This window comes from Pristiophorus japonicus, chromosome 2 (genome assembly GCF_044704955.1).
Source record: "Pristiophorus japonicus isolate sPriJap1 chromosome 2, sPriJap1.hap1, whole genome shotgun sequence".
Lineage (NCBI taxonomy): Eukaryota > Metazoa > Chordata > Chondrichthyes > Pristiophoridae > Pristiophorus > Pristiophorus japonicus.
In genome coordinates, this window is record NC_091978.1 from 203,038,322 (window position 1) to 203,051,275 (window position 12,954).

The following is a 12,954-nucleotide window of genomic DNA, read 5'->3' on the forward strand; positions in this document are numbered from 1 at the left end:
CTCCAGCTTCCCTGGCAAACCCTGGGATGACCTGACCCTCATCCCAATTGGTGGACAAGGAGCCCACCCAGTCTTGTGCCCCTGCCCACCACCCCACAACTACCCACATCACAGTGTATACACATCACCCACTGCTGCCGTGGCTACCTCCCTGAGGGATCCCACAACAGTGACACCCACTTGGTCTGTGTGTGAGGGAGGGGAAATGTACGAGGCCAGCCTCAAGCACAGGGGTCACACCTGGCAACCACACAACCCTCACCACAACCTCCCATAGCTCACCACTGATCACCTCCCCTGGTCATGACAATGAGGATATGAAAAATGCTCAGGGGGAAGTATATTTGTGTATGCATGCCTGTTTACTGTGTGATGTCTGTAACACTGTTATGCCACATTGAATGTATCCTTATACTGTACACACCTTACCAGTACACCAGAGGGTGCTGCTGCTGGAGACCTAGGGGTTGCCTGCACCCGGCAGGTAACCCAGTATAAAAGGGAACTCACAGCTTGTTGTTGGCACTCAGGAGCTGCAAAAAAAAGGTCTATAGGTCTACACAGTTTAAGTATCATACCCTGCCTCGTGGAGTCATTACTAAAGGTGCCAACATACACTACAGCTATATGCACCTAATTGCCTGCAGCAAGGTGTTAGCCGCAGGCTCAGCGCTGGGTAGCGCCATTGATGGCAGGTGGTCCAAGGTTTGTTTTGGGGCAGGCACTGGGGGGGCCAGTGGTGCACTGGGGTTCAGAATGGGGGAGGCAGGGTGGTCATAGCCATTGCATTCACCACGTGCTGGAGGAGGAGAGGAGACCAGGCCATCAGTGGGGAAGGAGAGGTCCAGATTGGTGGGGGAGGAGGTGAAGACCCGATAGCCAGGTCCAGCCGCCAAGTCGCTGCTGGAGGTCCAGCCTGGAGGTCCAGGTCGCATCGAGTCAGCAGGAGGTCCAGCCAGGAGGTCCAGGTTGCGTCGTGTCGTACAACCGCTCAGGAGGCCCAAGTTGCACTGGGTCGCCGCAAGAGGTCCAGCCAGGAGGCCCAAGTCACATCGAGTCAGCAGGCGATCCAGTTGGGAAACGCCGATGTGCGGGGTGGCGGAAGGATTCAGCTAGGTTCTTGATGACCACCATGGAATGCAGTTCCTTTCTCCACTGGACTATCAGATGGATGCCCAGGGAAATTGAATTTTCCATTGGATCCATACAGTACTTCACTTTGCAGAGATATTACTGCAGCAGAAAAACAGAATTATACAGTGGGTAAGTGCTGTGTTGCAATTATTGGTTTGCTACCAGCCTGTCCCCATACAAAATCGGGGACAAAAATCGACCTCATATTAACTTCACGATACATTTACTAATACCTGGGTGGCCATATCGCCATCTCCTGTGATTAATACTGGGGTAGAGTTTCTACCTGGTTGAGCTGTTTTTTTAACATAATTCAGATGAATTTGGCATAATTGCGCAAAAGATCACAGAATTTTAAGTGCAAATTGTGTTCAGCGCAATCATGTTTCCGCGATCTTTTGCACTAGTTTAAAAATCATTGCTCGGAGCCCTGCCCACAAAACTGGTGTTTGCAGCTTCAATGGAAACTCTTAACCACTATATTTAGCCTCAGCCATGCACTCAATTGGCAGAATAACATAAAATATAATAAAATTGACTGCATTCCTTCCATTTTGCCCCAACTTTTTAAAATATTCGTCATTGTGATGTTGTTTGCACTGGCACAATGAGTTTTATTGCACATCCCTTGTTACCTTGAAGGCATTAAGAGTCAACGGGGTAGAAATTGGCCTCCGTCCAAAATGGGGCGCACCTACCATTTTTCAAAGTTTTTCTCCGTCGCAGTCCATGGGGCGGAGATACCGGAGAAATTCAGCACTTTGGGTTTTTTTCCTCTGTGGTGCAGTGTTCCGATCGAGTGCAGGGCGGAAGTGCCCTCGCAATGGGTCTACTGCCCCGAACAGTTATCAGCGCGTCGCTGATGATGTCAGCGCCTATCCCCTTCAGTTAAAGGGGAGGGCCGCTGTGAACTCTGCAGCCACTTCAGTGGTGTCCATTGAACCACCAGGGAGTGTTTCGGATGAGCCTGCAGTCTGGTATCCAAGAGGAGGTGCCAGGCTGCCTTTTGGCAGCCCAGCTGAACCCGGGGGCATAATTGTTGGGCCGACCTAGCAGTCGGCCAACCAAAGAAAACATGGGCCATTGCAGTACGCCCTCCCCTTTAAGGGCGGCCATGCCGAGTGCACCTGTCGGGGGCACTGGCCGGTGGCAGGGCTGCTCCCGTGGGACAATTTCGCGAGGGGGTCCCCGCCAGACGGTAAAAGGTCAGCGCATGCAGGCCACGGCAAGAAAACGGGCACAGCGGTCCTGGACACCGCTCCCCTCATGAGGAAGGGCAATTTCTAAAATGGTGGCCCCTCCACGGAGAGTCGGCAGCCAATCCATGCTGCCCATGGCCGGCGCTTTCTGCCGTTCAGAAAGGGGCAATTTCAGCCCAACCATGTAGTGTGGGACTGAAGTCACATATAGGCAAGCCCAGGTAGATTTGAAGGACATTAGAGAACCAGTTGGATTTTTACAACAATTTGGCAGCTTTCACGGTTACTTTGTGAGACTATCCACAGATTACCAGAATTATTGAATTAAGGGTCACTACTTCTTTGGTGGGATTTGAACTCTCAATCTCTGGGGCCATGATTTTGCCAACCGTGGCAACTCCGGGGTGGCAGGGGTAGGTGGTGTGTTGCGACCCCGTTCCTGGCTCCATCTCACTCCGTGAAAATAATTTTCTGTTGATGGGAATTGTTAAGCCCACCCTGCGAGATTCCCAGCCAATTAAAAGGAAGCGGGTCTGATGATGTCATTTGATGATGGGTCATCAGCTGGTTTCCTTAAAGGGATCATGTTCACATTGATTTTAACAGTTGTGCTGTAGTGTTCTGCAGCATTGAGGTGCTACAAACACTGACGAGCACTGCAGAGGTGTACGGCTGCACCTAGGCTCTCCTATGACACCTTCCATATGCCCCTTGAGCCTACTCCGCCATTTAATATGATCATGGCTGATCCGACCATGGACTCAGGTCCACTACCCTGCCCGCTCCTCATAACCCCTTATTCCCTTATCGTTGAAGAAACTGTCTATTTCTGTTTTAAATTTATTCCATGTCCCAGCTTCCACAGCTCACTGAGGCAGCGAATTTCACAGATTTACAACCCTCAGAGAAGAAATTCCTCCTCATCTCAGTTTTAAACGGGCGGCCCCTTATTCTAAGATTATGCCCTCCAGTTCTAGTCTCTTCTATCAGTGGAAACATCCTCTCTGCATCCAACTTGTCAAGCCCCCTCATAATCTTATATGTTTTGATAAGATCACCTCTCATTTCTTCTGAATTCCAATGAGTTGAGGCCCAACCTACTCAACCTTTTCTCAGAAGTCAACCCCCTCATCTCTAGAATCAATCTAGTGAACCTTTTCTGAACTGCCTCCAAAGCAAGTATATCCTTTCGCAAATATGGAAACCAAAACTGTACCAAAATTCCAGGTGTGGCCTCACCAATACCCTGTATAACTGTGGCAAGACTTCCCTGCATTTATACTCCATCCCCTTTGCAATAAAGGCCAAGATTCCATTGGCCTTCCTGATCACTTGCTGTACCTGCATACTATCCTTTTGTGTTTAATGCACAAGTACCCCCTGGTCCTGCTGTACTGCAGCACTTTGCAATTTTTCTCCATTTAAATAATAACTTGCTCTTTGATTTTTTCTGCCAAAGTGCATGACCTCACACTTTCCAACATTATACTCCATCTGCCAAATGTTTGCCCAATCGCTTAGCCTGTCTATGTCCTTTTGCAGATTTTTTGTGTCCTCCTCACACCTTGCTTTTCCTCCCATCTTTATATCATCATCAAACTTGGCTACGTTACACTCAGTCCCTTCTTCCAAGTTGTCACAGCACGCAGGGAGGTTCTGTTCCCTTCCAATGGGCAGAAATGACCTCCCCAGGAGATCAATACAGCCTGGTTGCACATTGCACAGGAGGACATAAGCAGGGTTGTGGTCAGGAGGACCAGGCTGCAGTGATGCGCACCTTTCAATGATCTCCGTAGATCACGAAACGTTACTACAAAGCCAAACTCAACCTCATCCTGCTGTGCTGCTCATCACATCCCTATCACTCTCCTTTCCCTACCCTACTCCTACACATCCTCACTCACACCAACTTACCTTACAGCTCCACCCATCCCTATTTCTCTATCTACATTATCACATCCCCATCTCACTAGCCACACCTCATGCTTACCCTAGTGCAATCATACCAACTAACAACACACAAGGGTAGTGACTTGAGTCTTTTAGCCAATGTTCATGTAAAGTTTCTGTTTATGTTTTGTCAAACATTGAAACCTTTATTTTCAACATTTTGCCTCTTTGGACAGATTTGTACCTTTGGAAGTGGCTTCATGAGTTATAGTGAATGGTGAGACATAACAGTACCCACCCCACCCCACCCCCCGTAATTGTGATGAGTGTGAAAGGAATGGCTTGGATATTGCAGGGATGCTTTATGGTGCAGTTGTAGGGTCGTGCCAACCTGGCGCATCATGTGGCAGCCAGGAGTGTGTACAGTGTCAAATGAAGTAAATGTGCCATGGTGAGGCCAGCAATGTGGTCGGGTGCTGATGCCCTGTGTCTTGTGCAGAATCAGGTGATTGCGGAGAAGGTTGATGTCGTGAATGTGCCTGGTGCTGCTGGTGTTGAGGTTGATCGTGGTGGGATTCTGAGGACTAAGGTGAGATTTTTTTCAAGGGCACCGATGCTGATGGAATAGATGGCAGCTGAAATTGAGATGACAGAACCAATCTGTTAGTGGTGAGATAGCTTGTTCCAAGGAGGTGACAGTGTATAGACAGTTTACTCTTAACACTTCTGATCTGCATAAAGCTGAAAAGTGTCTTCCAAATCCTGAATGGCCCAGCTTCTAAGATTGGAAATTGGACAGCTGTGAAATGGTAGCTTTTATACCACTTTTGCAGCTGTCTGGCATCTATTTGAGAAGAATGGAGAGTCATTGATGTAATGTATTGTGGCTGAAGAGCTCCTCCCAGAGTTGCAATGCGATTCCGTCCATTAATAGACATGATCTTCACTGTGCGGCAGATACAAGAGAAATGCAGGGAACAGCACGAAACCCTGTACATGGCCTTCTTTGACCTCACAAAAGTCTTTTACACTGTCAACCGTGAAGGATCATGGAGCGTCCTCCTCAGATTTGGCTGCCCTCAAAAGTTTGGCACCATCCTCTGCCTGCTCCACAATATCGTGCAAGCTGTGATCCTGACCAACGGAATCATCACAGATAAATTCTATGTTCAGACCGGGGTCAAGCAAGGCTGTGTCATCGCACCAATGCTTTTTTCGATCTTCCTTGCTACAATGCTCCATCTCACCCTCAGCAAGCTCCCCGCTGGAGTGGAGCTAAATTACAGGACAAACCGGAATCTCCACCTCCACCGCCTCCAGGTCAGATCCAAGGTCATTCCATCTTCTGTCATCGAATTACAGTATGCGGACGGCACTTGCGTCTGCGCACACTCATAGGCCGAACTCCAAGCCATCGTCAACACCTTCACGGATGCGTACGAGAGCATGGGCCTTACACTAAACATCTGTAAGACAAAGGTCCACCACCAACCTGCCCCGGCCACACAGCACTTCCTTAAGTTATCAAAATCTACGAAGAGGCCTTGGACAACGTGAACCATTTTCCATAACTCGGGAGCCTACTGTCAACAAGGGCAGACGACGATGACAAGGTCCAACACAACCTTCAGTGTGCCAGTGCAGCTTTTGCTCGCCTGAGGAAGGGAGTGTTTGAAGACCAGAACTTCAAACCCAGCACCAAGCTCATGGTCTACAGAGCAGTGGTGATACCTGCCCTCCTATATGGCTCAAAGACATGGACTATGTACAGCAGGCACCTCAAAACATTCGAGAAGTACACCAACGCTGCCTCTGCAAAATCCTGCAAATCCATTGGTAGGATAGGTGCACAAATGTCAGTGTTCTCACTCAGGCCAACATCCCCAACATCGAAGCATTGACCACGCTCGATCAACTCCGCTGGATGGGCCACATCGTCTGCATGCCTGACACGAGGCTCCCAAAACAAGCGCTCTACTCGAAGCTCCGACACGGCAAACAAGTCCCAGGTGGGCAGAAGAAACGCTTCAAGGTCACCCTCAAAGTTTCCTTGAAAAAGTGCAATTTCCCCATCGATACTTGGGAATCCCTGGCCCAAGACCACCCAAAGTGGAGGAAAAGCATCCGGGAGGGTACTGAACACCTCGAGTCCCATCGCCGAGAGCAAGCTGAAGCCAAGCATCGACAGCGGAAGGAACGCATGGCAACCCAGGCATCCCAACCTCCTGCTCCTCCAACCACCATCTGTCCCACCTGTGACAGAGACTGTAGGTCCTGCATTGGACTCCTCAGTCACCTGGGAACTCATATTTAGTGTGGAAGCAAGTCATCCTCAACTCTGGGAGACTGCCTATGATGATGAAGATGATGTATTTGCTTCATGGGTTCTTTGCTTAAGATAAGGGTCTGAGAGGACTTGACAGGTTAGATACTGAAAGGCTGTTTCGCCTGGCTGAATAGTCTTGAACTAAGGGGCGTAGTCTCAGGATAAGGGGTCAGCCATTTAGGACTGAGATGAGAGGAAATGTCTGCACTCACAGCGTTGTGAATCTTTGGAATTCTCTACCCCAGAGGCCTGTGGATACTCAGTCGTTGAGTATATTCAAGTCTGAGATCGATAAATTTTTGTACTCTAAGAGATTCAAGGGATATGGGGATCAGGCAGGAAAGTGGAGTTGAAGTCGAAAATGAGCCATGAAAGGCTGATTGAATGACAGCATTCTCGAGAGGCTGTATCTTCTATTTTATTGTTATTAGAGGACAAAGGGTTTAATTAGGAGGGGGAAAATAAGAGTATGAGAGTAAGCTTGCAGGGAACATAAAAGCTGACTGCAAAAACTTCTATAGATATGTGAAGAAAAAAGATTAGTGAAGACAAATGTAGGTCCCTTGCAGTCAGAATCAAGTGAATTTATAATGGGGAACAAAGAAATGGCACACCAATTGAACAAATACGTTGGTTCTGTCTTCACTAAGGAAGACACAAATAATCTTTCGGAAATACTAGGGGACTGAGGGACTCGCGAGAAGGAGGAACTGAAGGAAATCCTTATTAGTCAGGAAATTGTGTTAGTGAAATTGATGGGACTGAAGGCCAATAAATCCCCAGGGCCTGATAGTCTGCATCCCAGAGTATTAAGGAAGTGACCCTAGAAATAGTGGATGCATTGGTGGTCATTTTCCAATATTCTACAGACTCTGGATCAGTTCCTATAGATTGGAGGGTAACTAATGTAACCCCACTTTTTAAAAAAGGAGGGAGAGAGAAAACAGGGAATTATAGACCGGTTAGCCTGACATCGGTAGTGGGGAAAATGTTGGAATCAATTATTAAAGATGTAATAGCAGCGCATTTAGAAAGCAGTGACAGGATCGGTCCAAGTCAGCATTGATTTATGAAAAGGAAATCATGTTTGACAAATTTGACAAAGCGCATGGGATTGGGGGTAGTGTGCTGACATGGATTGAGAACTGGTTGTCAGACAGGAAGCAACGAGTAGGAGTAAATGGGGACTTTTCAGAATGGCAGGCAGTGACTAGTGGAGTACCGCAAGGTTCTGTGCTGGGGCCCCAGCTGTTTACACTATATATTAATGATTTAGACGAGGGGATTAAATGTAGTATCTCCAAATTTGCGGATGACACTAAGTTGGGTGGCAGTGTGAGCTGCGAGGAGGATGCTATGAGGCTGTAGAGCGACTTGGATAGGTTAGGTGAGTGGGCAAATGCATGGCAGATGAAGTATAATGTGGATAAATGTGAGGTTATCCACTTTGGTGGTAAAAACAGAGAGACAGACTATTATCTGAATGGTGACAGATTAGGAAAAGGGGAGGTGCAACGAGACCTGGGTGTCATGGTACATCAGTCATTGAAGGTTGGCATGCAGGTACAGCAAGCGGTGAAGAAGGCAAATGGCATGTTCGCCTTCATAGTGAGAGGATTTGAGTATAGGAGCAGGGAGGTCTTACTGCAATTGTACAGGGCCTTGGTGAGGCCACACCTTGAATATTGTGTACAGTTTTGGTCTCCTAATCTGAGGAAGGACATTCTTGCTATTGAGGGAGTGTAGCGAAGATTCACCAGACTGATTCCCGGGATGGCGGGACTGACCTATCAAGAAAGACTGGATCAACTGGGCTTGTATTCACTGGAGTTCAGAAGAATGAGAGGGGACCTCATAGAAATGTTTAAAATTCTGACGGGGTTAGACAGGTTAGATGCAGGAAGAATGTTCCCAATGTTGGGGAAGTCCAGAACCAGGGGTCATAGTCTAAGTATCAGGGGTAAGCCATTTAGGACCGAGATGAGGAGAATCTTCTTCACTCAGGGAATTGTGAACCTGTGGAATTCTCTACCACACAAAATTGTTGAGTCCAGTTCGTTAGATATATTCAAAAGGGAATTCGATGTGACCCTTACAGCTAAAGGGATCAAGGGGTATGGAGAGAAAGCAGAAATGGGGTACTGAAGTTGCAAAAATAATCAGCCATGATCATATTGAATGGTGCAGGCTCGAAGGGCCGAATGGCCTACTCCTGCACCTATTTTCTATGTTTCTATGTTTCCATGTTTCTCAATATATAATGCAATATGTTGTTGCTGTAGGTTGCCACAAATCAAATCAACTCTAATAGCATTACTATAAATAAGTAACACACGTTTATTAAAAAAGCAGCTATACAACTACAGTGAGTAATAGTTCATCATGTTTTTATATATACACAAGACTACAAATTTCTAACCATAAAATGAATTGTTAATGTGTAATAATTGTTAATTCTGTTACTATCACATTACACTCCACCATCAGAGGTCAACAGCATCAATCATGCATGTAAATTTTGAATTTTTTTTAAAAAGATAAATATTAAGTCCTGAATAAATGCAGATATAGACTACAGATGTGTGAGGTTATCAGCATCTTCAAAATACATGAAAATCCTGATTCACTATTGGTCTAAATGTGTCCAATGAAAACAAATTTGGTAATAGTGAAAATGTAGTGGGCACTTAAAAATAGTTGCTATTATTTTGGAATCATTTGATGGAAAAATTCTGAACATATTTAATGACCAATGCTTATTACAGTTGACCTAGGTTGCACACCATTAATAAATATTTATGAATTTGTAGTTTTGTATTTACAGCATCAGTGAATGAGTCTATTGTTATAAAAAAAAACGATTGTATTCAACAATGTATATACTGTAATTATATTAGTTTGGTAGCTTAGGAATCATCAAACATTATATGTGAGCAATCAACCTTTAAAATGAAGTATTATGTAACATTTTGTACACAATATAACCAGTAAAAACAAATGACCCTTCTTCTATTACCTGTGCCTCCATTGTTATTATAGTTAAACTAAACCTTTAATGTGAAGAGATAGATAACTAGCTGTAGAACCTACAGGTCATTACTTGATTGATCGAAGAGTTGATGTCATCTGTTCCCCTGTCTCCAACTCTACTGACTGCTAGTTTTATATTGTGGAAAATACTCCCCTCTCTGTTCATTGTCAGCCATGCACTGATAATAATGTAACATTACTCACTTGCAATAAATACACAGTAGCTGGAATTAATGTGCAACTAAAGAGTGCAAATGCTTGCCCTGCTAGCTTGTAACACTACATCTGTTTTCAGCCCCATGGAAAGTAGCTGGGTGTCTTCATCGGTCTGTGAGTCACACGGCACTGCTCAATAGCCCTTTATTACCACACAGCATAGCTTTAATGTGATTTGGTAACATAGGGCAATGAGTGCATAGGCTCATATGACATTATCAGCTACAGTCCTCTAAATTTATGATAGCATTAAAGAAAGTTATTCTGTATCACAAAACAGGGAAAGAGGGCACATACACTTCGTGCTCTGCCTTTCATTCAGATTCGGCTTAATGTTTGCACTGCTCTAATGAATAGAGACCGGCACTGATGGCTTGTTCCTTTTAATTAGCAAGTCATTAGGTTGCCCATCTGTTTACTGCATCTCAGCTGTTATGAATCATACATTGAAGTTCATATGTTCTCATGTTTCTATCCAGTGAATCATTTGAGATCACTGTTGTTATCACATAGTGTTGTGCTTTTTTCGAAAGAAGATCAACTAGTGCAGAAATTTCCACCCGATTACAAACATGCAGTTGCAATTAATCAACATGAAAATTAATCTCTTCCAATAGAAGCAACTCAAGTTTGGATTCTGTATTGAATTGTTTTGAAGAGCAGCATGACGCATCACATTGGTGTGTGATTTTTCACAGCTCATTGTTATGGTATTGATGATGGGATGGTTATGTGTATGAATATCAGTAACATACTGTGAGCAAAATTTTAATAATGCAAAGCAAAGAGAGAGTGAAATGGAGAAGAACTGGAAAATCAGGTGGGATGTATAATGGGAGGAAAATCAGCTACCGCCCATTTTGCACCCCAACAAAGTTGAATTTTACCCCGATTGTGCTTTACTAAGCCTTACAGACAAGAGCAATTCCAGGATTAGGCCCTGGTCTGTGCGTTAGCTAGGGTAGAAGCAGGGGTACTATAATAAAGCTCAGTATCCCTGGCTTTGTAGAGGAAAAATGAATCATGATTTTTGCTTCTTTTCTCTATTCAGAGTCCCTTGCTAGAAATTTTACTTGACAATGTCTGCCAGCTAAAGAATGGCCTACGCTGCACTGACCCCATGAAGGAATAATCCTCTAACTGTCCAGCTTAATGCAAAAGCATCAAGCCTATCACACTGACATTGTATAGTACTGTGGATAAAAAGTGAATGAGCAGGAATCTTGAGGTATCTTCATAAATGAAACACTATTTCAGTTAAACCCCAACTACATGACAAAAGTGCATTAGTAGAAGCTGGGTAAAGATAAGTTCAGAGATGATATCAGGAATCACTTCTTACTCAATATCTTCTAGGTTGGATAGTGGAGGCAAAAACTCTGGAACCATTCAAAAGGCATTTGAGTTTTATGCTGCAGACACGATGGATTATGATAAAAAAAAGATCAGTTGGATGGGCCATATGGCTTCTCTCAGTTGTGCTTATCTTTGTAATGCATTAATGCCTTCAGATGAGGTGTGGATGAAAAAGATGAGTAAAGTCTTTGGATGGGAATGTTGATTTTACATTATTATCAGTGCATGCCACTGTTGTGATCTTTCATCATCTTTTTTTCTTTAGATGGTAACATTTCCAGATTTCATCCTTTCTTTTTATTGCTACTTCATAATATTTATTTCTCCTTCAATTTTCCGACACATTTTCTTCCTTCAACCTCCTCTTCTGAAGGCAGTAACTCATTATAAAGCCACAAATGCCCAGGGATACTGAGGCCAAATGGGGTGTTTCAACTGTTGCACAGACTGAGATCAACAGCGACCAAGGAACAAGACTGGAACCTGCAGGTCTATATGACTTAGTACTACAACCTGCTGGACCATTGAGGGAGTTCCATTTCCAGTATTTTCGATTTTTATTTTAAATGTTACAATATAATGATCAAAAGACAAAGTTAGAGCTATTATGGCCATTTCATGACAGGAATTGACTGTTCTAAACTAATAAATTGTGGTATGAGATTAATTGTGTGAAAGAGCAGCCAGGAATGAGCCTTCCCTTGAGTTTGATTCCTTCTCCCATCCTTTGGGAAAGCTTCATACTCCCCCTCCCCAGTAGCATAACTGAGATCATGAACCCACTGGGGGATTGTCTTTATTAACTTGCATCTATATGGGATATGTTATTAAAGAAAACAAGCCTTGTTTAAGAGTTGTTATCATGACTCATGTAGTAATTGAGAATTACCCAACTTTGACATGAAATGACTAATAATTTACATTAGACCAACATTTTAGAGGTCTTTGGCACTCAAAACATAAATTAACAAAAACAGGGATATCCTGTTCTCAACTTGATTGAAAATTCCTACATATACGCAAGTACTTTCAGATCATGTATTATTGCCTCATATAAATGACAAAGTAGTCATAGCAGATGTCCTGTTTTGGTTTTCGGTACAAAAACATAATCCCTGTGCACATAATGCATTGTAATTTTTACAATTGGCAGGAGATGTGGTTTCAATTCTTGTCAGCAGCATTGCAGGCACCACAAATAAGTAATAAAATACAGCTTTAACCATTGGACAAGTGTGGATTAATTAAGGACAGCCAGCAGGGAGTTGCTAAAGGCAAATCGTGTTTAACTAACTTGATTGAATTTTTTGATGAGGTAACAGAGAGAGTTGATGAGGGCAGTGTGGTTGACGTGGTGTATATGGATTTCCAAAAGGCATTTGATAAAGTGGCACATAATAGGCTTGTCAGGAAAGTTGAAGCCAATGGAATAAAAGTTACAGTGGCAGCCTGGATACGAAAGTGGCTAAGTAACAGGAAACAGAGAGTAGTGGTGAACAGTTGTTTTTCGGCCTGGACAAAGGTATAGGGCTAGAAATTTGTTTTTTGGTGAAAGCGTTTTTTTTGGCCAAAAATACTGCTTTCACTCCATTACTGTTATGAGACCTAAAATTTAGGCTTCAATTTGCGCAGCGGTAAAAATCGGCGTTGCACGAGGATTTGTGGTGCAAACCGTAAATTTTCTGCAACTTTACTCCAAGGCCGATACCGTTGTGAGAGAGGCCTTGGGAGGGGGAAAAACACCAAAAAGAAATTGCTAACAAAAAAATAAAACACAACAAAACATTCGCAAGACACTTAAAC